The following is a 20,053-nucleotide window of genomic DNA, read 5'->3' as shown; positions in this document are numbered from 1 at the left end:
TGAAATGGCATTGTGAAATGTTACAGCAAAGCCTCTTTAGGAGCGCCTATATGAACATTCTTGCTGCACTTTGTGTGGGTAATCAGGCCAAGTATATGGGACTGAAGCTTCTTTTTTAGGTAGGTTGGTCCTGCTGTGTTTTGTCTTTAGTGGAAATAGGGAACTGGAGAGAGGACTATTGTGTTTCAGGAGAAACTACAGTATTAGATGAACGTTTGATTCCTTGGTGGCCATGCAGTCACCCATGGTGTGGAGTTGCTCAGGATGCCCTTTCTCCACATGATGCAGCCTGAAAGATGGACGACCAGATTCCCCATGATTGAGGAATTGACAAATAGAAAATGGGTACTGAATAGAATTCAGTTTTCAATAGTCCCACTATTTTCAATAGTCCCACAGACAGTGTTTTTGGATAGACGTAGAAATGCACCCTGCAAGTCTTGAAGCTTGAAAGTTACATTGTTTTATCTGAGTTCCTTCCTTAGGAAAGGACCCTCAGGCCTCTCAAAAAGCATCATAGACCCGAACCTCAGCAGATCACAGCCTCCAGACAATAAGATGTCAGCCCCATCACTCATCATGAAATGCTTCCTCACCCTTCCCTAGTTCCTCTTTTCCCACACACAGTTATGTTTCTTCCCTGATACATAAACCCCTCACTTTAGTTGATCAGGAAGATTGATTTGAGACTGATCTCCCATCTCCTCAGCTGCAGCACCCAATTAAAGCCTTCTTCCTTGGCAATACTCAACGTCTGAATGATTGGCTTTCTGTGAGCTGAGCAGCAGGGCCTAGAGCAAACACTTGGCCTTTCAGTAACAATACATGTACACTTTTAAATACCACAATTAATGGGTCATGAGATATTGAGAAATTGGAATGGCATCAACTTGGCCAATTCTGAGAAAACACACTGTGCTTAAATGTCAGGGCCCTGCCTCCTGACCTTGACAGTATATGGTTGATTTTGAGTCATAGCAGGTGAGTATGGCCTGGTTTGAGTGTTTTATAGAAATGTAAAATGTGGCTGACTGCATTTATTTTAAATCCAAAAAATTTCCATTTCTGGTGAGAAAATTTTATTAAAACCAACCAAACAAACAAACATAGAAGTATATGAACAAGACAGTGAAGGATTCCCTGCTTCCCAATCTCATTTGATTGCTGTCTTCTGTTATATACTACAGGGAGGAAGGAGGCAAGGCGCCCAGGACGTCCCATGTCCTGTTTTGACAACCATCTGGCCTCCTTGGGCAAACAGAAAAGAGGGAAAGCAAAAAGAAAATAACAGAAATTTTGCAGAAATTTCATCTCCTGTCTGGGTGTGGTGGCTCACACCTGTAATCCCAGCACTTTGGGAGGCCAAGGTGGGCAAATCACTTGAGGTCAAGAGTTCAAGACTAGCCTGGCCAACATGGCAAAACCTCATCTCTACTAAATATACAACCTTTCACCAGGCATGGTGGCTCACACTTGTAATCCCAGCTACTGGGGATTACAATCACTTGAACCCGGCAGACGGAGGTTGCAGTGAGGGGAGATGGCCCACTGCCACTGCACTGCACTCCAGCCTGAACAACAGAAGGAGATGCTGTCTCAATGGAAAGAAAGAAAAGAAAAGAACAGAAAAGAAAAAGAAAGAAAGAAAGAAAAAGAAAAAGGAAAGAAGGGAGGAAGGGAGGGAGAAGGAAAGCGGAAGGAAGGAAGCAAGGAAGGAAGGAAAGAAGGAAAGGAAGGAGGGAAAGGAGAGAGAGAGAGAAAGAAAGAAAGAAAGAAAAGAAAAGAAAGAAGGAAGGAAAGAAAGAAGGAAGGAAAGAAAGAAAGAAAGAAAAAGAAAGAAAGAAAGAAGAAAAGTGAGAGAGAATGAAAGAAAGAGAAAGAAACGAAGAAAGGAAGAAAGAAATTTCACCTCGGCACAGGAAACTCTATGAACAAGGCTTCAGGGTCTCTTCTCTGGCCCTAAACCCAGAGCGGATTTTTGCCTCATTTTCCGAGGTGCAAATGAAATGATAGAAGTCGATCAAAGGAGAGAGCAGAGAGAAAGCAAGAAGGATGGCTCCTTCCTGCTCCTCCTTGAGTGTTGCTTGTGGCATAATAGAAATGCCTTGACATGGGTGGGTGGGAACTATTGCTACTTATTAGGAATTCAGACACCTCCGGCCACTCTGCACCGTGAGGTTCCATGGTGTAATGGTGAGCACTCTGGACTCTGAATCCAGCGATCCGAGTTCGAGTCTCGGTGGAACCTTTCTGTTTAATTAGGACCGTAACGCCGTGTTTTACTGCTGACGTTCAGAAACTCCGAGCTGCGGGCTTCCGTGTCCCTTCTGCTCCCGCTGTCTGAGCCTCGCTGTGTACCCGGCGCCTTGTCCTCTCTTCGTCTCCCTCTTCCGCATTCGGGATCCCAGAAACCGGGTTCTCACAGTGACCCGGACCACAGGGAAATCGCCCAATCATCCAGTCGGGGTCACCGAGCCTGGAGGGTCCCCTTCCAGGGCCAGCCTCCCGGCACCCAGCAACCGTTGGCCCGGACACCCCCGCCAGGGATCCAACGACCCAGCAAGTGCTCACCCGTCTCAGGGCGACCCTGGGCCTCGGGGTGAGAGGTCTCCTTCACTAAAAAGGCTGTCGCCCCTCAATCCTAGACCCGGAGATTCCTTTCACCCAGGAAATCTCGTAATGGCACCCATTGTCATTTTGGTAAGTAAACGGTGGCGTGAGAAATTTTGATGGGGTTAGCTCAGTCATTGGAGATTGTGTCTCAGCTTAGGATCGATGGTTGGAGACCTAACTTGGGAGTAGCACTGCTTTATTCACATGGTCCATCTGATTCTGAATGTTAATTTACTCTGTTCTTCATATTCAGATTTTTATGCCGAATTTCTAGCTCCTACGTCTCCATTGCGGGCCCTAAAAGTCGCTGTTTCACTAAGCTTTGGGACCTGACTCCGGGAAATTTCATTCTTTCGTCCCAAGATCTCAGCCGGAAAGAGAAATTCGCACGGCGGCCTCTTCAAGCACACGGCCTGGGAGCGCGGGTTCCCATCCTCCTCCGCCCCAGCCGAACTCCCAACTCCCGCGGCACCACGGGGAAGAGGAGCCTGAGCAGCTCTGAGGGGCGAGTCCCTGACAGTGGGGCTCCCCCTCGTCCCGTCAGAACCCTGCCCCAAGGAGAAGACGCCTTAGGACGCTACCAGAGTTAAAATGTTCTCTCCTGCTCTTCAGAGCACTTGGGATGAGGTTCCTGATGGGTCGGTCTTGGGAACTAAGATATCACTCCAGGCACTCAAGAACATAGCTCTGATTTTCATATTTTGCGGCTGAGAGCGCTTACGAAGGACTGAAAAACACCGCAGTCTTTGAGGACGAGTTTGGAGGACAAGCCGGGAGTGGGGGGTGAGACGACGCCTTCTTGGCTCCTTAAGAGTGGACTGGCAGGTAAGGAAACACAAACTCTGTTTCCCCTTGCAGGCTGGACTGCAGGGCCTGGGATGGAAAATTGGACAGTCGAAGAGTAACAATATTTATGTACAGGTTGGTTGCACACATTAAAAATTGTTATCCCTAGAGATAAGTGTAGGAAGGGACCTGGGCGCTGCTGTTCACCTCCAGCTTTGCAGCATATGTAACTTTGATAACAGAGTATAATGCATAAAAAATTCATTCCTGTTTACAAAGAATTGATCACAACCAGTTACAGGTTTCTTTGTTCCTTCTCCATTTCCACTGCTTCATTGACTAGCCTTATAGGAAAAAAAAAAACTTGTAAATATGATATTATTTCTGTTGATCCTCAGCCCACTGGTTCCCCACCCCCTGAAAGTAGTTGGAACAACAGGTTTGCACCACGTGCTGGACTAATTTTTGTATTTTTAGTACAGAGGGGTTTCACCATTTTGGCCAGGCGGGTCTGGAACTCCAGAACTCAAGTGATCCTCCTGCCTGGGCCTCCCTGCACCTCCCTGCTGGGATTACAGGCATGAGCCACCCCACTTGGCCATCATTTGTATTTTGAATTTAAATATTTTGTAGTCATCGCTCTTCAATGACTGGGTTTTGTTGCATGAGCATGATGGGGTTCAGGACATGCTACTCCAAAATATAACATCTTAGGGTATTGAATATTTTATGCTAAAGAAATTTGAGTAAACAACAGAAGCAGGAAGGTCACTGTCACCCTCCCCCTGCCCTTCGTCCCTGAAGTCAATTGTAAGACCCTTATGTGAGAGGTGCCCTCTCTGTACTCAGAGGAAAGGTGCATTCTGGAGTCTGAAGACCCAGGGACACAGAGGAGCCTGAACACAGAGGCCTGGCTATGTTTTCCTCAGTTTGTTACTGTTAGATCATAGTTTTATTGTCTTACCATACTTCTCCGTGACCATCCATAAAACTACTGTTAAAAAACAAACCAAAAACAAACAAACAAACAACAACAAAAAAAAACCCTGAGGTTTAGCTGTTTCCATGGGCCTTCGTTTCCTTTGGAAGGCACTCCTGTCATGTAAAACTTACATTCAATAAATACATATGCTCTTCTCTTGTTGGTCTGTGTTTTGCTGTAAGGGTCTCAGCAGTGAAGCTAGGCTGGGTGAGGAAGAGTCATATTTCCTCCCCTACATGTACAAATGTCTTCCACTGTAAAACTATAAAAATTTTATTGGGGCAGATTTGAAGCAAGAATTTGAATCATTATTCCCCTTTGGATGAGCTAATAAACTCCCAGCTCCTCCCAGATAGAAATACTTCTCTAGCTCCTTCCGTGAAGCTCCTTGAGGATCAAACCTGCTGGAGATTGAGGGGCCTTCCTGGGATCTCCCAGCCCAGGAGGTTACTGCTGGTGAGAGGATTACTGCAGTCTCCCTGGGAGGGTGCAGGGTCACTGGAAAGTATCATGGCTATAACTTCTGTGCAACCGGTTTTCATCACATCTGCTCTTTGTGCAGTGTTGCAGGCAAAATACAAGAGCTAACATGCACATGAGTAACATATGCACATCATCAACTGTGCCTGAAACACAAAGTGCCACATGTCACACACAGTTGATGAGTGCCTATGTTTACTCATTTAGTCCTTACCTCAGGCAGAGGTCACACCATCACCTTCATCTTCCATATGAGAAAACTGAGATGCACAAAGACATTAAGTGACCTGCCCAGAGTCACTCAGCCAGCAAAGGAGGATTTGAAAGCAGGAATTTGAAGTGAAGGCAGCCTGGCTCCAGAGGACAGTCTCAGAACCACTGCATTTATACTGCTCCTAACAAAACCACTCTTGCAAAAATTATGACAGTGAGAAAAACCTGGCATAGGAAAACTACGACTGTGAAAGAAATCTGACCTAACTGACCGCATCTTACTTCTAACCTCTGAGCTGCCCTTGTCCATTCCGGGGCATAGGCCAGGCTAACTATAAGAGGAGTTTAGTTCCAAGTCTAAGTCTGAAGCAAAGATGATTACCCCTTCCCCAGACAAACCCCTTCCTATCTTGGGGATCAGACCTCCTTAGCAAAGCTAACAAATTAGGCACGAGATTGGAAATTATGGCTCAGAAGCCATGTAGCCAGAAGCCACGTGATTCCTAAGCTCCCCAACTGTGCCTTTATATAACATTATTGGTATCAAACCTAAGATTTGACAGGGTGTTCAAGGTATTTTTCAGACCCTGCCTTATGATGGACTCGCTGGCACACCCAGACCGGTAAACTGGCTCATCTGGTCCTGTGGCCCTCACCCAGGGACTGACTGAGTGTAGTAAACAAGCTCTGACACTGTGATTTCATCCCCCAAACCAACCGATCAGCTTTGCCCATTCCCCAGCCCCCTGCCTGCCAGACTATCCGAAAAACAAAACAACAACAAAACCCTAGTCTCTGAATTTGGGGGGAGGCAGATTGGAGTAATAATAAACCCCTGTCCTGGTCCCTCAGCTGCCTCTGCTTTTATTAAATTCTTTCTCTATTGTAGAAAGCCTGCTGTTCTCAGCTCCATTGGCTTTTCTGGGCAACCAGCAAGATAAATCTACAGGCCAGTTACACTAATAAAAGAGAAACACAAATGGTAAGCAAGCTTGAAAAGAAATGTAAGTCTGTGTATTTCTTTTGAAGACACACAAAAGGAGGAGGAATGATGAGACAGGCAATACACTGTCCTAAATATTTTCATGATTTTCCTGCCTCCCCATTTCCTTCTTATCGCAACAACTGATCCCCAGAAACCTTCAATTTAAACACGGTCCTGCCAGAACTGGGTTTGTCCTTCCCTTTACATTTTCCTCTCACCTGCCCCACACCCCTTCCAAATCTAATCTGTTCTTTCACTTCCAGGTCATTGAGTTTTCCATTTAAAAATATAGAAGACACAGAAAGAAAAAGATAACCAGTCATCCATATTCCCATCACCTGGAATTAAGTACTGTTCACATGTACATATTTGTCTTCCAAACAATTTTAAAGTTACTCTCATTTTTTTAAAACAAAATTATACATGCTTAGCATAGACCATACCACCAATACAGAAAAAGTGCAGATATGTAAAATTTCTGATCACCTTAAGTTCAAAATAACTTTTGTTAACATTAGGGCAACACTGATCGAGTCATGTTCTTCTGGTATATCTATAGAGAGAAGAATGTGTATTTTAGCTAGACTGTCCCCCGCCCACACACCCACAAAAGAAAAAATAGAATAAAGAAAACTATATATATATATGGGAGTTATATGTATTTTATATATATATATGTTTTTATAAAATTGAGCTTAGACTGTATTTTCATTTTATAAATATTCCATTTAATAGTGCATGAATTTAACTGAAGACAAAGAGATAGAAACACAAATGAAGGAATTCCTGAACTCCCAATCACATTTCAAGAGACACTTTTCTAAAAGAATCTTCTAAAGCTAAACGCACATGAAATTAAGTAGAATGCATTATGATTTGCAGTGGTTTTGTTTTTGTTGTTGTGTGTTTGTTTTTTGAGACGGAGTCTTGCTCTGTCACCCAGGCTGAAGTGCAGTGGCATGATCTCGGCTTACTGCGACCTCCGCCTCCCAGGTTCAAGTGATTCTCCTGCCTCAGCCTCCCAAGTAGCTGCGACTACAGGTTCTCGCCACCACACCCAGCTAATTTTTGTATTTTTAGTAGAGATGGGCTTTCCTTATGCTGGCCAGGATGGTTTCGATCTCTTGACCTCGTGATCTGTCCAGCTAGGCCTCCCAACGTGCTGGGATTACAGGCATGAGCCACTGCATCTGGCCTTTTATTTTTATCTTTTTTTTTTTTTTTTTTTTTTTTTTGCGTGGCATCACACACTCTGTCACCCAGACTGGAGTGTAGTGGTGTGAGCTAGGCTCACTGCAACTTCCACCTCCCAGGTTCAAGAGATTCTGCTGCCTCAGCCTCCCGAGTAGCTGGGATTACAGGCGCCCACAACCACGCCCAGCTAATTTTTTTTTTCTTTTTTTTTTTGTATTTTTAGTAGAGATGAGGTTTCACCATGTTGACCCCTCTGGCTTCAAACTCCTGACCTCAGGTGATCTGCCTGCCTCAGTCTCCCAGAGTGCTAGGATAAAGGCGTGAGCCACCACGCCCAACCTGCAGTGGTTTTCTTATTACTTTTTACAATCAAATTGATTAAGGCATTGGTTGAATATGATACAATGCATTCATTTCAATTTTTTTTTTTTTTTTTTTTTTTTGAGACGGAGTCTGGCTCTATCGCCCGGGCTGGAGTGCAGTGGCCGGATCTCAGCTCACTGCAAGCTCCGCCCCCCGGGTTTACGCCATTCTCCTGCCTCAGCCTCCCGAGTAGCTGGGACTACAGGCGCCCGCCGCCTCGCCCGGCTAGTTTTTTTGTATTTTTTTAGTAGAGACGGGGTTTCACCGTGTTCGCCAGGATGGTCTCGATCTCCTGACCTCGTGATTCGCCCGTCTCGGCCTCCCAAAGTGCTGGGATTACAGGCTTGAGCCACCGCGCCCGGCTCATTTCAAATTTGATGACATGTCTATTACTCCAAAAGGTCCTCTTGTGCCCTTTGCAGTCAGTCCCCTCGACTCCCTGTCCCCAGCAATCAATGATGTAGTTTCTGTCACTATACAGGTTAGTTTCACCTGTTCTAGAAATTCAGCTTCATGGCACCGCACAGAATGCACTCTTTTCATCACTCAGCATGAGGTTTTTGAGATTCACCCATGCTATTTCATGTTTCCATGACTTGTCCCATCTTCCATTGGATGAATATATCACAATAGGTCCATTCACCTCTTGATACATATGAACCGTTTCCAGTTTGGGGACTATTGTAAACAAAGCTGCTAGGAACAAGTTCTTTTTGTGAATATATATTCTGTAAATTCCATTTGTCATTCTTTAGTTTTAACTTATTTTGTAGAAGGATGTCACCTTCACAAGTACAAAATTCATGCAAATGTGTTTTGAAAAATGTTGAGGCCTGAAGCAGAAGTCCACACAATTTTCTTTACTATATTTCATAATTAAGGGGGAAAAACCTTATCTGGGATATTGTTTCCTATCAGCAAACCTTTAATGTAAGCCACACACGATGCTAGCTGTACTATTAGATTGTCTTCTGTAATCTGTGCAATAACTCTAATAGCACATTATTATTATTTTCATGTAACACTTTCCAACTGGAGGCCTAGCAAATTGAAGGACCTGGCTGGCCGAAGGTCAAACAGAAGGCAAGTGGCAGCGCCAGGACTGGAAGAAGGCCTTTCCAAAGGCAGACAGAAGCTCACGTCTTCGTCAGAACCTCGGTATTTCTGATGTGCCTGGAAGCCAATATCGAAGCAGTTCTCAGCCACTGGATTGGTCGGCTGCTTTTGCTCAGAAACTCCTCAATTAGGAATCCCAAGCATACCTTAGTGATGACGGTCCCGAAACAAAGGACATTTCTTAAACATTCTAAGAACCCGTTTGCTCGTCAGTAACGCAATGAAAGTTGTTTTCAGTCTTTGTTCATATATATTTGAGCAAGGCAATGTCCGCTGCTGGGGTTAGAAGTAAATGGCTCGTCTTCCTCAAACTAGATCAGTCCGTAGGACGTACGGCTTCCACTCTCAGTGTCTTGAACACTCGCTGGGCGTCCTGTGCTTTCTAGCCGGTTTTCTTTGCAGCCGCGGGTTTCTGCACCTCACCGGGGTCGGGATGGCAGAGGCTTCTCGGGACGCGCGGATCTACGAGTGCCGTCCCCAGGGTAGCCACCAGGGGACGCCATAGGCCTTCCTGCCGTGGTTCGCCTTGCCTTTTACGTTTGAGCCAGGTAGTTTCTATTGACCAGGACATTACAGATCAGAAGTGGGTGGGGTCAGAAAACATAACCTGGGAGAGGCTGGCAAAATGCCCAGAACCGCCAGCCTGGGTTTTTTTCACTAGGCTTGCGGTTTTCTTCTGTAGTGCAATTCTCGTGCTCAAGTAGTGCAGGGACTGGGAGTTAAAAAGATGAATTTACAATGCCATTTGAGAAGGAGTATTAAGGAAACGTCCGAATTTGCCAGGGTACTGATGCATGTCAAGCGCAAAACGCAGGTTGAGAGACAGCTAAGTATTCTCTGCCCATGAAGGAGATAAGCGAGGGCCTGAAGAAAAGAGGGACGGGGAAGGACACTGGCGCCAGAGATAGGAAAGGGCTGCTTGGAGGTGGGAAGGATGGGTCGGGATGCTATCTAGAAAGTTGCCTGGCAATGGATATTGGATGTGGAAGCGAGACATCAAACAAGAAGCTGTCGCTTAAATGAGGTCTGAAAAAACCTAGATACGTAAACGGCAGGAGACAGCGGACACGGCTCCGCATAAAGTTTTCCGCCTTATATTTCAGGGAGGATCGCAGCGCATTTTGCCAAGACAGGTGAGACTGCGGTTCTGACCAGCGAGCCTCGGGATGAATTGAGTTAGGACACCTGGGGGCCGGCAGACCTGTTCCCCTCCACAAAGTAAGAGTGTTACGAGAACACATTCCCCGCTAGCACAGAAATCCTACAAAGTCCTGTAGGGACGGCGGTTAGAAGCAGAGGCTGTGTAAAAGGTGACCGGGAGCTAGTGAGAAATACTAAGATTTTTGCAGAGCGTGAGACCCCAAGAAACTGGAGACCATGGACCAATCTCTGCAACAATTAGCCTCAAGTAGAAAGGAAGAAGCCGTGCGGTCGACTGGAACGGCAGCGACATATTACTTCCTGTTTTCCTGCCATCCGAATACAAAAATAACACAACACCACGGAACCTACATGCCAATGAAAACAAGAAATATATCCTCCTTTGCAACCAACCTGCTTTTAGCACTACAAAATTCAGGGAAAAGCGCGAACGCAGTCCCCCACTACCACAAATTATGCAGTCGAGTTTCCCACATTTGGGGAAATCGCAGGGGTCAGCACATCCGGAGTGCAATGGATAAGCCTCGCCCTGGGAAAACCACCTTCGTGATCATGGTATCTCCCCTGCCAGGTAAGTATGAGTTCATACGTCTCCGCCCTGCCACAGCTCCATATGCCTCAACCTTTACACACACGGTCACTTGCCCCGCGCACCCCAACCCTCACACCCCCCATGCCACTCCCAGCTCTCCTAGCCCTGACACACAGCTGGGACTCTCATGTCCAACCGGAGGTCCTGGACTTGTTCCCAAAGCAGGAGAAATCCTTCCTGGCGAAGCAGCGGCCCCTGAGCTGCCTCATCTACATAGGAATCGCCCTCTCCGTGATGTCACCGACAGCGCCTTTCCCAGTCCCCCTCTGCTCTTCTGCCCCACCCTCCGCCACTCAGCCGACCAAGCGGCTGCGGGAGCCCGCGGAGGAAATGACGCCTGCCTCTGTCTCCTTCCCCTCCCTTCCCCGCCCCTGGTCTCTCCCAAAGAAGTAGGTTCTTAGCCTGTGATGCCAAGGACCCCTTTGGTGGCCAACTGGAGCCTGTGCGCTCTTCTTCAAATAATGGCTTTTAATGCGCAAACTAGAAAGTTTAGGATTACACAGAAAGCCGGTTCTTTTCACATACGGTTATCTTTGTGATGTAGCTTTCTGCTTGAAATTAGAAGTCGTTCAATATCAGAGAGAAACCGTATCTATGAAACTAGAGAGGCTGCTCAGATGACTGCAAACCAGCCATCCTTACTTGTTTTATCTCTAGGAGTGTTATAAAGACGGTTGTCCAGTTTCATGAATCTTGTAGGGTTTTTCAAATACTGAGAGGAGCCGGGCACATTCCTCAGCCCCGGGCTCAAAACAAACAAGCCCAATACAAACACATCCCATCCTCCCATCCCACCACATATCGCCATATATCTCTCAAATTTCCTGAGCCCAGTACAAACACATCCCATCCTCCCATCCCACCACATATCGCCATATATCTCTCAAACTTCCTGAGCCCAGTACAAACACCACCTGGAAAAGTCTCCGATAAGGAGGCAGCCGTTCAAAGTTTTACTGAAAGCGCGGGAACCAAAAGAATTCCTTTGTTCCCCTGTAACTTTCGGGCTATAAAAAGCAAACACTCGCATTGTTCGGGGCCCTCTTGTATGCTGTGTAATGGAGGGACCAAGTTCGAACTTGTCGTAAAGATCCTTGCCGCTTGGCTTTGACTCTGGACTCTGGTGGTCTTCTTTGGGGAACAGAGGGTCTGGGCATAACAATACAGCAGTGTACAAAAATGTGCAGCCCCAGCAGGGCACACTGGACTCAGGCATGGTGCTGGAGTCGTTTTGTCATCTCTTCCACTGCCTTCTCTAGACCTTAGCGCTTACCTCATGTCAACACTTTATATTCTGCAAAGACAGAAACAAAGTCATCCAAATTTGGCAAACATATTTGGGGGAAATTTTATTTCAAGTGTTTAACTGATTACTTTTAATATGTAGACTACAATACCAAACTCTGACAATACTCCACAGACTTATTAATGGTTTTCACCCCCGTCTCTGCAAATTTATCAGGCAAGTTTTTCCTGCCCTTTACTTTCATATAAACTGAGTCATACAGTGTGTAGTGGGTTTTGGCGGCAGGAGTGTTACTGCCCAACAGGTTCACTTTGCCTGCTGCCTAGACAGAGCCAATTTTTCGACACAGGGGAATTGCAATAAAGATTTATTTAAACAGAGCTGGCTGTGTGGGAGACCAGACTTTTATTTTTACTCAAATCAGTCTCCTCAAGAATTCTGGGACCAGTTTTTAAGGATAATTTGGTGGATGGGGGCCAGTGAATTGGGAGTTGTGATTGGTCAGGTTGGAGATGAAATCAGAGGGAGCTGAAGTTGTTGTCTTCTGCTGGGTTATTTCCCGCGTGGGGGCCACAAGATCAGATGAGCCAGGTTATCAGTCTAGCTGGTGCCAGCTGATCCACTGAGTGCAGGGTCAGCAAAATACCTCAAGCACTGATCTGAGGTTTTCCAATAATGACGTGATCTCCAGGAACAATTTGGGGAGGTTTAGAATCTTGCAGCCAGAGGCTAACATGACTCCTAAACCATAATTTCTAATCTCATGGCTAATTTGTTAGTCCTGCAAAGGCAGTCTAGTTCCCAGGCAGGAAGGGGGATATTATCATGTTTGTTTCACAGATAAACCGTAAACTAAGTTCCTCCCAAAGTTATTTCGGTCTTAACCCAGGAATGAGCAAGGACAACTTGGACATTAGAAATAAGATGGAATCAGGTCAGATCTCTTTCACCATGAAAATTGTCCCAGTTATAATTTTTGCAAAGGCAGTTTCAGAAGCAGAGGCATAGATTTGATTTCTTTCACTCAGTCTTATGTCTATGAAGTTTTCATCTGATTCATATGGTTGTTTCTGTGTGTATTACTTTGTATGAATATACATTAACTTATTTATTCATTCGACTGTTGTTGAACATGTTGACCTAAAAGAAAGAGGCTGAGGCACAAAATATAATTTAGAGTTTACTTGAGCCAACATGAAGACAGCTGCCTGGAAGACTCACACCCAAAGAACGTTGGATCTGAGCTCCCTTTGGCCTTTGTCACAAACAGGATTTTAAAGGTCAAAAGCAGGGACAGACAGTGGGCTGATAGAAAGGGGCCTGTCAGGAATTCTCATTGGTTTACAGAAATTACATTGATTGGTGATTGGCTATACGTTGTTAAGTTATAGGGTATGGGGTACAGCGTTTGGTGTGGGATTATTAGGATAATTTATAGCTACTTGAGGTGATAGCAAGCAGTTTCAACAGATGAATACATAGCTCAAAAGGAAGGAACAGAAAGTGGTTGCTGTCTCGATTTAACATCTCTCTGGGCCTGATCATTTGAAAGGGCTCACATTCCTCAGATAAAATTTTTTTAAAAAATCTTTCTTCTTGAAAGCATTGATGATCAAAAGCTCAGTCAAGGTGTCCCTCTTTGCCAGAAAGGCTCATTCGCAGATAGTCCTATCTCAGGCAGGGGACAGGGAGGAAAGGAGCCACCTCACTGAGGAATTTTTAAGAATACTCAAAAGTCCAGTTGAAAGGGCATTATAACCAGACACGGTGGCTCACACCTGTAATCCCAGAATTTCAGGAGGCCAAGATGGGTGGATTGCTTGAGGCTGTGTAAGAGGTGATTCTGGGGATAGCAGAAAAACCCTGAGGTTTTCAAGTGGTGTTGAAAGCCAGTAGGCCCTGGGAACCATTGAGGAGTCTACAAAGCAGGGAAGCCTAGATCCCTGAGCTCCACCTGCCAAGTACCCCCGCAGCTAAGGTGAGAGACCTCCCCCACAGAGACTGAAATTTGCCTCCTGAGGAAACAAGTGACTACAGACATCTGTCCCAGGACAGTAAACAAGAAAACAAGGTCTCACAAAAACAAAAACAGCTGACCACACCATAGAATCATTGAGACCGAGTCTGCGACTATAGGAGAATAAAAATGTTGTCTATCATTCATACCATGAAAGACCAGGGGAAAGTGCGAACGCAGTCCCCCCACTATTGTTGCGGAAATCAGGAGACCGGAGAGGCCAACGGGTGGAACAGGAGGATTTTGAGTGCACTCAGGCCCAGCAGATTAACATCCAAAGTTTGAGCCTGGAACAAAGACAGGGCTTGACTTTTATACACTCTTCCCAATGGGGTTGGCTAGTTTGAATGGCGCCAGCGGGATGGCGCGAAATTCGCGGGGCAGGCAAGAGGGCTTACAGAAGCAGAAAGAACGCAGTTAATTCAACTGTGACAGGTCTTGCAACGCAAGCATAGCTGGTGACCTTGCAGCTGCACTGAAGGAAAATCAGGAACTTACACAACTTGAGTAATGAGAAGTGGTAAGGGGGAAAGAGAAGGTAGTAAAGGCATTTGTTGTTATTTCTTCTTATCCTTGCTAGGGGCGGACTGTGTAGAGACCGTCTCTGGAACTCATTCCTTGGGGCTCTGGCTTTTCAGACGGTGTTACCAAGGATCTGCTAGGGCTCTATCTATTGCTGGCCTTGGAGTCAGTCAAGTATGGTAAAACCTATTTTTTCCCCTTAACTTCTGCTTCATTACTGCAAGTTACGCAGCTGAGCTTACACATTAGGAGAAATAACAGAGAACAGCATATCTGGGGTGCAATGGATGAGCCTCACTCTTAAAGATGAACCACTTGGCTGACCATGGCATTTCCCCTGCCGGGCAAAGGGCTTTTACGTACCTCCGCCCGCCACAGCTCCATACGCCTTACCCTTTACACTGTCACTTGCCCCGAGAGCCATCCCCGCCAATCCCCAACCATTCCGAGCCCTCCTAGCCCTAACACACAGCTGGGACTCTCACGTCCAGCCAGCTCCTGGACTTGCTCCTACAGCACGGGAACTCCTCCGTGGCGAAGCAGCAACCCTGAACTGCCTCATCTACATAGGAACGCCCTATCGGTGATGTCACCAACAGTGCCTTTCCCAGTCCCCTTCTGCTCTTCCGCCCCACCCTCCGCCACTCAGCCGACCAACCCGCTGCTGGAGCCGGCGAGGGAAGTGACGTCTGCCTGTCCCTCCTTTCCTTCCCGCCTTGTCCTTTGCAGAGGTGCGCCGAGACCCCGCATCTAGTCTCTCCCAGAGAAGGGACTACTTAACCTGTGTCCTGCGGTGGACCCTTCTGGAGGAGAGCTGGAAGCCTGTGCGCCCGTCTTCAAAAAATGGCTTTTAATTCGCGGACTGGAACGTTTAGGATTACAAGGAAAACCTGTTCCTTTCAAACCTGGTTATCTTTGTGAAGTAGCATTCCACTTAAAATTGGAAGCCCTTCAATATCAGGGAGAAATCATATCTATGAAACTAGAGAGGCTGCTCAGATGACTGGAAACCAGCCATCCTTATTGGTTTTACCAGTAGTAGTGTTTTAAAGAAAGTTGTCCAATTTCATGAATCTTGCCGTTTTGGTTTTTTGTTTTTCAAATACAGTATTGTACAAAAAGGAAGCGGAATGTGGTTGCTGTCTCAATGTAATGCCTCTCTGGGCCTGAGAATTTGAAAAGGCTCACACTTCTCATGAAAGTTTTCTTCTTCGCTGGGCGCGGTGGCTCACGCCTGTAATCCCAGCACTTTGGGAGGCTGAGGCGGTTGGATCCCCTGAGGTCAGGATTTCAAGGCCTAACTAACATGGTGAAACCCCGTCTCTACGAAAAATATAAAAAATGAGCCGGGTGTAGGGGTGGGCACCAATAATCCCAGCTACTTGGGAGGCTGAGGCAGGAGAATCACTTGAACCCGGGAGGCAGAGGTTGCAGTGAGCCGAGATTGTGCCACTGCACTTCAGCCTAGGCAACAGAGCCAGACTCCGTCTCAAAAAAAAAAAAAAAAAAAAAAAAAAAAAAAAAAAAAAAAAATTGTCTTCTTTTCTCATTCTCCCTTTAGATAAAAGGATTTTCTTGAAAGCCTTGTCGATCAAAAGTTGTGTCCCTCCTTGCCAGAAAGGCTCATTCCCAGATAGTCCTGTCCCACACTGGGGGCAGGGGAGGAAAGGAGCCCTCTTACTGAGGAATTTTTAACGGTGCCCAAAAGCTGAATTGGTGTGGCATCACAGAAGGGGGGAGGGGAGAGAGAGAGAGAGAGAGAGAGAGAGAGAGAACCATCTCGGCCAATTCGATAGTTGCTGTCACTTGTTGAATCATCTCTAGTCTTTAGAGTACCATGAATTCAGTTTCTCAAAAGAAGTAAAACAATGAGAAATACATAACATTGATTTGAGTAGTAGAAATATAATGCACACAAGAATGATAATCACAAAGAGAATCTGTATCCTGGAACAGTAGGGGAACCTATTTCATTAGGCAGCCAACTGAAAACATCAGGGAAAACTTCAAATCCCATTTCTTCTTTAATGATTTCTTGTAGCCAAGTGGCTTCTTTTCTGATTTCTTCTAGAGAAGGTTCTACGGCATGGGAAATATTTATGTATATATAACAAAAGGTATTTGCCACCACACATACATCTCCCTGCTCGGCTAAATGTATCATCTAAAGTGATGTGATTATCTACTACAACCTTAGCCAGCTTTTTATTGAGCTGCAAAAGAGGCCACAGTTTCATCAGCAATGTTTTTCTTTCTTTTTCTTTTTCTTTCAGAGACAGTGTCTGGCTCTGTGGCCCAGGCTGGAGAGCAGTGGTGCCATCATAGCTCTCTGCAACCTGGAACTCCTGGGCTTAGGTGATCCTCCCACCTCAGCTCCTGGGTCACTGGGATTACAGGCCAGAGCCACCATGCCTGGTTTTCATCAGCAATGTTTCCTGAGGTTACAGAAAGATTTGTAATCCTGGGAGGAAACAGTCCCTTGAAGCAAAAGTGTTCTCCCCCAAAAATGAAAGGAGCTATCTTCTTGATAGCCAGGCAGATAATTCTCAGGTTTTGCCCCGTAGAATCTCTGTCTAAAATAGAGCAGTGGTCATGCCTAGTGAAAAGTTTGAGGGAACTCGCCCAATGCTGGATTTCTTCAGAGAGGGGTGTGTGTGTGTGTGTGTGTGTGTGTGTGTGTGTGTGTGTGTGTGTGTGTCCAAATATCCTAAAAGACACTGCCCTTCATCATTCCATGCTGTTAGACATTATAGGACCATGGATGGTGATGTCCTCCAGAGAAAGATAAATGCTGGTGCAGAACAGGTAAGTGTACTATAATTTGAGTACATCAAGGTTTGGGCATTTTAAACCATGGGTCAGACATGTTAGAGCAAGAGGGCAGGTTGATAGCAAGAGGGAGTATTTTTCTTTTAATTTTCCAATAACAAAGTTATGTTTGCCACTGTCATTTCAGAGTGATGTGACAATTTGTTGTTGTTGTTGTTTGGTTTTGTGGGGTTGTTTGTTTGTTTTTCAGACAAGGTCTCACTGTTGCCCAGGCTGGAGTGCGGTGGCATGATCAGGGTTTACTTCTGCCTTGGCCTCACGAAGTCAAACAAACCTCCTTACTAATCCTCCCAAGTAGCTGGGACTACAGGCAGGTGACACCACACCCTGGGGTGTGAACTGGGATTTGATGTTTTCAGTTGGCTCCCTAATGGAATAGGTTTCCTTACTATTCTGGAATAGAGATTGTCTTCATGATTATCATTCTCGTGTGCATTATATTTCTACTACCTTACTAATTTTCTTTTTCTTTTTTTTTTTTTCTTTTGGAGATGGAGTCTTGCTCTGTCACCCAGGCTGTATTGCAGTGGCAGGATCTCAGCTCACTGCAACCTCCGCCTCCCGGGTTCAAGCGATTCTTTTGCTTCAGCCTCCTGAGTAGCCACCTGGCTAATTTTTGTATTTTAGTAGAGACAGGGTTTCACTATGTTGGCAGGCTGGTCTCGAACTCCTGACCTCAAGTGATCCTCCCACCTCGGCCTCCCAAAGTGCTGGGATTACAGGCATGAGCTACCATACCTGGCTCTCAAACCATTTTAGGTAAGCAAAGACAGATTTGTCTGGCTTCACATTGCTGAATTATCCTCCAATCTATGTTTTTAGGAAGGACCTGGGGAATGGCAACATGGAGATATTTGGCTAAAATGTTAACCTTTCATGTTCTGCTTCAGTCTCTTTTGAAAATCCTTCCAATTTGCCTTTTGCAACCAGTTACTGACCTTGCCTTCTTCACCAGCATGTGAATTAATTGATAAAGGTCAGAATATTTGGGCTCAAAGGTTTCAACAGTTAAGTCAAATTTTCTGTCAAACCCTGTAGAATCTTGGAGCCTGCTTTAGAAACAGAAGAGTGAAATGTATTTACATTTAGACCATGGAAGTCTTTTATAATATTCTTAATTCACATTTTGGTGAAGCGGTATACACAATGGTAGGCTCCCCTCTTCCTGTGGGTTTTACCTTGAAAGGGGCTGTCAGAACAGAAGTTTCAGGGAAGGGGCCAGAGCCCTGGGGACTTTCCTCGGGTGATGGTGATGGAAGAAGAGGCAAGGCAGGACAGGAAGGCTCAGGTAAGAAAAACTATGCAGGCACAGGGGCAGGAGGAGAAGGAGCAGTTGGAGGCGAAAGAGACAAAGCCTCCTCAATATTTCTCAATTCAGAAAACGTGTCAGTTTACCTCCCTCAGCTTACTTCCTCAATGGAGGCAATTTTCTCTGTTCTTACAGAAATTTTAGAAATTTAGAAATTTCTAGGTCTCATTGGAAGTAAGTCTCCCATTTAATTTGTCTGGTTCTAAAATGAAATTTCTCTCTCTCTCTTCTCTTTTTTTTTTTTTAGACAGAGTCTCACTATGTCACCCAGACTGGAGTGCAGTGGTGTGATCTCGGCTCACTGCACTCACCGCTTGCTGCATGACAGCCAGTAAGTCCAGGGACAAGGTATAGGGAGGGGCAGGGAAGGTGACTTTAATCCAGGGAGCCACCAAACTGAAGATGGTGAACTAATATCCTAAAGAACCATCTTAAATTAATACAATTTTCAGGCTCCTTGTATGTTAGGGAAGGGAGGAAGAAGGAGGTGGTTGAGGTGAAGAGGTCTGACAATGACAGACTTATGAGCTGCAGTGAGAGCCCAAGGGGATGGTGAAAATTCTTTGTTCTTTGTCAGATCACAATGCTCTTATAAATCTTCAACATAACACTGTTACTTGTGCATACAACCTCTTTATCTTCTCAGGAGACAGTTTGGGGAAGGAATTATTGTCATCTGTGCTTTAAAGTTAAACTGTAAGCTAAATCCCTCCCATAGATAGCTTGGCCTATGTGCAGAAATGAGAAAAAGCAGTTAGCCTGAAAGATATCACCACAGGGTAGGAAGGGTTAGGAGTAAAATGCAGTTAGTCATGCTAGGCCTCCTTTTTCATTATTATATATTTAATTTACTTGAACATATAATTTTAATTTTTTATAGTTTTTTTTTTTTTGAGACAACATGGTGTAAAACCCTGTGTCTACTAAAAATACAAAAATTAGCTGGGTGTAGTGGTGTGTGCCTGTAATCCCAGCTACTCAGAAGGCTGAGGCAGGAGAATTGCTTGAACCCAGGAGGCAGAGGTTGCAGTGAGCTGAGATTGCACCACTGCACTTCAGCCTAGGTAACAGAGTGAGACTGTGTCTCAAATAAATAAATAAATAAATAAATAAATAAATAATAACGTAATGAACTTTTTCATGTCTTTATATATTAAATATTTGCATTATTTAAATTGTTCAAAAGCATCAAAGATTCTTCTCAGTTATCAACTTCATTTCATTTATTTCATTGTACCAAACTATCAAGACCATTAATTTAATCTACAGCTAAATCTATTATTTTTTCATGTTAGAAATTCAACAAGAAAATTTTTCCCTAATGAAACCTCACATTTCAAGCATCAGTAGGCTGGGCGAGGTGGCTCACACCTGTAATCCCAGCACTTCAGGAGGCCGAGACAGGTGCATCACTTGAGGTCAGGAGTTTGAGACCAGCCTGGCAAACATGGTGAAACCCTGTCTCTACTAAAACTATAAAAAATAGCTGGGCGTGTTGGCGTTCGCCCATAATCCCAGCTACTCTGGAGGCTGAGGCAGGGAAATAGCTTCAACCTGGGAGGTGGAGCTTGCAGTGAGCTGAGATCGCACCACTGCACTCCAGCCTGGGCTACAGAGCAAGACTCTCTCTCAAAAATAAATAAAT

At 45.3% G+C, this 20,053-nt stretch overlaps 1 long non-coding RNA gene and 2 other non-coding genes across 3 annotated transcripts; 2 read left to right on the top strand and 1 right to left on the bottom strand.

Annotated features, from left to right (window-relative positions):
• Positions 1-2,148: 2,148 nt before the first annotated feature.
• LOC144331497 (uncharacterized) lies at positions 2,149-4,536 on the top strand. Its single transcript, XR_013398754.1, has 2 exons — positions 2,149-2,700; positions 2,867-4,536. It is a non-coding gene; the product is annotated as an uncharacterized LOC144331497 (long non-coding RNA).
• TRNAQ-CUG (transfer RNA glutamine (anticodon CUG)) lies at positions 2,177-2,248 on the top strand. The gene has a single exon. It is a non-coding gene; the product is annotated as a tRNA-Gln (tRNA).
• A 5,772-nt stretch (positions 4,537-10,308) lies between the features above and the next one.
• Positions 10,309-10,472, bottom strand: LOC114674671 (U1 spliceosomal RNA). The gene has a single exon (XR_003725796.2). It is a non-coding gene; the product is annotated as a U1 spliceosomal RNA (small nuclear RNA).
• Positions 10,473-20,053: the final 9,581 nt, after the last annotated feature.

This window comes from Macaca mulatta, chromosome 1 (genome assembly GCF_049350105.2).
Source record: "Macaca mulatta isolate MMU2019108-1 chromosome 1, T2T-MMU8v2.0, whole genome shotgun sequence".
Classification (NCBI taxonomy): domain Eukaryota; kingdom Metazoa; phylum Chordata; class Mammalia; order Primates; family Cercopithecidae; genus Macaca; species Macaca mulatta.
This window is presented reverse-complemented; position numbering and strand designations above follow the sequence as displayed.